General features: G+C 41.0%; 1 pseudogene; it reads right to left on the bottom strand.

Moving 5' to 3' along the window:
• Positions 309 to 5030, bottom strand: LOC109948722 (annotated as a pseudogene).

Below are 5751 nucleotides of genomic sequence, written 5' to 3'. Positions count from 1 at the left end.
ACATTAGAAATTTGCAAAACACAACAGCAAGCAATAAAGCAAATCATTCCCCCTAAACTTAAATGAAACATTGTCCTCAATGTACAAAGAATTAAAATGCATGGAATGAATGAAGCATAGGGAGAAAAGAATTTGAACAAGAAAATTGATGAGCCGGTAAGAGTAAGGTTTAGAGCTCCCTGGGCATATAATCTTGAGTAGGAAGTGCTGCAAACGCCAAGATCCTCTCATTATCATCATGCATCCAAAACATGGGTTGCCTCCCAAGAAGTGCTAAATTTAAAGTCTTCAGCTGGACTAAACGATCTTCACATAGACGGGGGAGTATCGAGGTACAACACCTCGAGAGTCTTAGTTTGTTCTTGCAAAGTATCAATTTGCTCCAAGTAAGGTTTTAGGCGATGCCCATTCACCTTGAAGACAGAACCTGTTTTCATGTCTTGAATCTCAGCAGCTCCATGTGGAAATACACGAGCAACTAGAAACGGTTTAGACCATCTTGAACGAAGTTTGCCCGGAAATAATCGAAGTCTTGAGTTGAACAACAACACCTTTTGATTGGGCTCAAAATGCTTGGGTACTAGTGCTTTGTCATGGGCAATTTTTGTCTTGTCTTTATAAATCTTCGCATTCTTGTAAGCTTCATTTCGCAATTCATCCAATGCATTAAGTTGGAGTTTCCTTGCAATCCTAGCTTCATTTATGTCAAAATTCAATGTTTTTAAGGCCCAAAATGCCCAATGTTCTAACTCCACCGGAAGATGACATGCTTTCCCAAAGACAAGCCGATAAGGAGACATGCCTAAAGGAGTCTTGAAAGCTGTCCTATATGCCCAACATGCATCGCTCACCTTCAAAGCCCAATCTTTACGGTTTTGATTCATGGTTTTCTCAAGGATGTGTTTAATCTCCCTATTGGAAACTTCAACTTGGCCACTTGTTTGCGGGTGGTAAGGAGTGGCAACTTTATGTGTGACATTATACTTCCGCATGAGAGCGTCGAAAGGATTATTGATAAAGTGGGAGTCTCCATCACTAATGATAGCACGCGGGGTTCCAAAACTGGTAAAGATGTGTTCTTTCAAGAAATTTAACACCACCTTGTGATCATTGGTCCGTGCTGGCAGCACCTCTACCCATTTAGAAACGTAATCCACCGCAACAATAATGTAGAGATAACCATGAGAAAAGGGCCCATAAAATTGATGCCCCAAACATCAAACAACTCAACTTCCAAAATATTGGTTAAGGGCATCTGTGATCTTGAGGATAAGTTCCCCGTTCTTTGGACCTATCGCATGTTATAACAAAATGATGTGCATCTTTAAATAAAGTAGGCCAATAAAATCCACTATGCAGTACCCTTAAAGCTGTCTTCTTGGCACCAAAATGCCCATTGCAAGCATATGAATGGCAAAACGTCAAGATACTCTGAACTTCACTTTGGGGAACACATCTTTGAATGATTTGATCAGGGCAATGCTTGAAGAGATATGGATCATCCCAATAGTAGTGACGCACTTGGGAGAGGAAGAGCTTCCTTTGTTGCTTGTCCCAATTTTTCGGAATATACTTTTGGGCAAGGTAATTTACTATGTCTGCATATCAAGGAAGTTGTTCGACAAAGAAGAGTTGCTCATCTGGAAATGATTCGTTGATAGGGAGATCTCCATCTTCTTGAACCAATCTCGAAAGTTGGTCGGCGACAACATTTTAAGTCCCCTTTTTATCTTTGATGTCAAGATCGAATTCTTGCAAGAGGAGAATCCACCTGAGAAGTCGTGGCTTTGTGTCTTTCTTGGTTAATAAGTGTCGGAGTGCTGCATGATTAGAGAATATAATCACCTTAGAGCCGATCAAATAGCTCCGAAACTTCTCCAATGCAAACACTACTGCAAGCAATTCTTTCTCGGTGGTTGAGTAGTTCATTTGAGCATCATTTAGAGTTCTACTTGCATAATATATGACATGAGGAAGCTTGTCAACCCGCTGTCCCAGCACAGCCTCTATTGCATAATCAGAAGCATCACACATGATTTCAAAAGGAAGAGTCCAATCTGGGGCTCTTATGATAGGGGCTTGTGTCAATTCCTTCTTGAGAGTTTCGAAAGCTATCAAACACTCTTCATTGAAGTTAAAAATGGAATCCGTAGCAGGCAAGTCACACAAGGGTTTTGTGACTTTTGAGAAATCCTTGATGAATCGTCGGTAAAAACCTGCATGTCCAAGAAAGGAGCGAACTTCTTTGACTGAGGTTGGAGGGGGAAGCTTCGAAATAAGCTCCACCTTGGCTCTATCTACTTCAATGCCTTGAGAGGAGATGATATGGCTGAGAACTATTCCTCTTTTTACCATGAAGTGGCACTTTTCCCAATTTAAGATCAAATTGGTTTCTTGACACCGTTGGAGCACCAATGAAAGATGGTGGAGGCACTAATCAAAAGAGGAATAGGAAACTGAGAAGTCATCCATAAACACTTCAATAAACCTCTCTACCATATCTAAAAATATGCTCATCATGCATCGTTGGAAGGTTGCTGGAGCATTGCATAAACCAAAAAGCATTCTTCGATACGCAAAAGTGCCAAAGGGACACGTGAATGTTGTTTTGTCTTGCTCTTCTAGAGCTATTGGAATTTGGTTATACCCTGAATACCCATCAAGAAAACAATAATGACTATGGCCTGCAAGTCGCTCAAGCATCTGATCGATAAAGGGCAATGGAAAATGATCCTTTCGGGTTGCACTGTTGAGCTTCCGATAGTCAATACAAACCCGCCAACCCGTGACTATCCTCTGAGGTATGAGCTCATTGTGTTCATTCTTTACTATTGTAATTCCGGATTTCTTAGGTACCACTTGCACTGGACTCACCCATTTACTATGAGAGATAGGGTATATGATACCAACATCTAACAACTTAAAAACTTCTGCACGTACCACCTCTTTCATGTTTGGATTTAGGCGTCTCTGAGCCTCCCTAGAAGGCTTTGAATCATCTTCAAGGTGTATCTGATGCATGCAAAGTGAAGGACTAATCCCTTTGATGTTTGCAATACTCCATCCCAAGGCTTGCTTATACTCCCTAAATACCCGAATCAATTTTTCTTCTTCGGTTTGACTAAGGTCAGCAGCTATAATAACAGGAAGAGTCTCTGAATCACCCAAGTATACGTACTTCAAAGTTGTTAGAAGGGGCTTGAGTTCGAGGTTTGGAGGTTGGACAATGGAAGGAATGAGTTTGGCATGTGAGGAGGGCAAAATTTCAACCTTAGGTTGGCTCCAAGGGAGATATGTTGTCACAACATTGAGATCTTCCTCTGCTGCAAGAATGGTGGCCTTCTCAAAACTCATTCCATGTTGTGAGATGCATATTTCCAACGGATCTTTTAGGCTTGATTCAATGAATGTCTTCTCTACAATGCGATCCATAACTTCGACATGAAAACAATCGTAACGATCTATGGGTCTCTTCAAAGCTTCAAGGACCTGAAAGTTGACAGTAATATCTTGCACAGTCATGGTCAGTAAACCTGATTTAACATCAATTTTCGTACCTGCAGTGGCCATGAAAGGTCGGCCAAGGAAGAGAGGCAGTTCACAACCTAAAATTTCAGCTTCTTCCGTATCCAAGATGACGAAGTCAGCAGGGAGGATAAATTGATCAACGTGAATGAGTACATCTTCAACAATCCCTCTAGGGTACTTCACAGAGCGATCCGCAAATTGCAAAGATATAAAGATATGCTTCAATCCCCCTAGCCCAAGGTGTTCATAAACAAAGTAGGGCATTAAGTTCACACTTGCTCCCAAATCAAGCAATGCTTTGTCAAATTTTCTTTTTCCAATAGTGCACGAGATTGTAAAGCTCCCAGAATCCTGAAGCTTAGGTGGCAACTTTCTTTGAAGTACAGCGCTCACATTGTCGAATAACATCACTTTTTCATGCGCTTCAAACCTCCTTTTGTTGATGCAAATATCCTTCAAAAACTTTGCATATGAAGGGATTTGTTTAATAGCCTCAAGTAAAGGAATATTAATTTGTACCTTCTTGAATTGCTCCATAATATCTCTCTTATACTTATCGTTTCGAACCTGTCTACTACGTTGAGGGAAGGGTAGAGGACCATAGTGTTTGTGTTTTGAGTAGGAAGAGTGTGGTTCACAGACTCAACATGATTGTTAGACTTTTAGGAGTCTTCAGACTGCTTATCAAGTTGATGCCCTGATTCTGTCATGACCGCATCTTCTTCTTTATCAGTGATCTCTGAATTTCCAATCTTATTATCAATCACTTTTCCACTTCTCAGAGTCGTAATAGCTTGGACTTGATCATGATTTCTAGGATTGGCTTCTGTTTGGCTTGGAAATTGACCTTGTGTTCTCTCTAATCTGTTTAGAGTAGTGGCTATTTGTCCCAGCCGAACTTCGAATTTGGATTGACTCTTTTCCAACACCGATTGACTTTGTTTAAGTGATGCAACCTCTTGTTCATATCTGTCTAATTTCTTCAAGAGTTGAGATAGTATCTCCTTAATAGAAGGATCTTCGTGTTGTGTGGGAGGAGCTTGATAGGGTTGCTGGAATGGCTTTGAGGAATTGGAAGTTCCCATTGTATTATGTGAATTGCTCCAAGAGAAGTTTGGGTGTTGTCTCCACCCCGGATTATAGGTATTGGAATAAGGATCATTTAGGGGCCTTCCATTGAACGCATTGACCTCTTGCACATCTTCTAGGATAGGATTCGATGGGCAATTTGCAGTGTCGTGGGCGATGCTGGCACATAAGTTACATGGTTGTGCAGTTACCTTATGTACCAGTGGGGTGAGAAGTTGCAACTTGTGCTTCTAAACCTGTGCTGACACTAACTTCATAGATGCCTCCTTTCTGTGTCGATAATGTAGGTGCAACTCTGAATCTTTTGTAGGAAAGTCCCAATGCTTAGAGTTCTCACAAATTGTTTCAAATGCGTTGATAGCTTCATCTGCAATCTTGTCCATTAAGCTTCCACCAACTGTTGAATCTACCATGCTCCTGCTTTGCGAGTTCAACCCTCTATAAAAGTAGTGAACTTTTTGCCATATGTCGAAACCATGATGAGGGCATTGAAGAAACAAATCCTTATATCGCTCTCGACATTCATGAAATTGGTCACAGTCTTGTTGACGGCAACGCATAATATTTGCTATCAAAGCATTGGTTTTACGAGCAAGGAAAAATTTTGAAAGAAATTTCTTGGATAAATCAGTCCAAGAATTTATAGATGCTTCTGGAAGAGGGTCTAACTAGTTTGTCGCTTTATCCCTCAGAGAAAATGGGAACAGTCGGAGTCGAATTTGCTCTTCACTAACACCGCCATAATTGAATGTTGAGCAGATGGTGAAGAATGTCTTGAGATGATGGTAAGGATTTTCCTCCTCCTTCCCATGAAAACTAGGTAGAAGTTGGATAGTTGTTGGGCGAATTTCGAAACGCTGTGTGATTGGAGTCAAGACGATGCACGACAGTGCATTTCCGCTGGTGCAGTGTAATCCCTTAAAAGCCTTTGTTGTGGTGGTGAGTCATCTCTACCATTGTTGACTAGATTAGCCATGGTTGGTCTTGGTGAAAAATTCTTCCTTCGATGTTTTCGTACCGTACGCTCAAGTTCTTGATCAATGGGAATTAACTCCAACTTGAGAGAACGCCTCCCTTGCATACAATTTTTAGAAATTAGGTTTTTGTACGATGGGGTTCTCCAATTGGAACTAA

Source organism: Prunus persica, chromosome G4, assembly GCF_000346465.2.
Source record: "Prunus persica cultivar Lovell chromosome G4, Prunus_persica_NCBIv2, whole genome shotgun sequence".
NCBI lineage: Eukaryota > Viridiplantae > Streptophyta > Magnoliopsida > Rosales > Rosaceae > Prunus > Prunus persica.
Note: the sequence above shows the minus strand (reverse complement) of the source record. Positions and strands in the feature narration are given on the sequence as shown.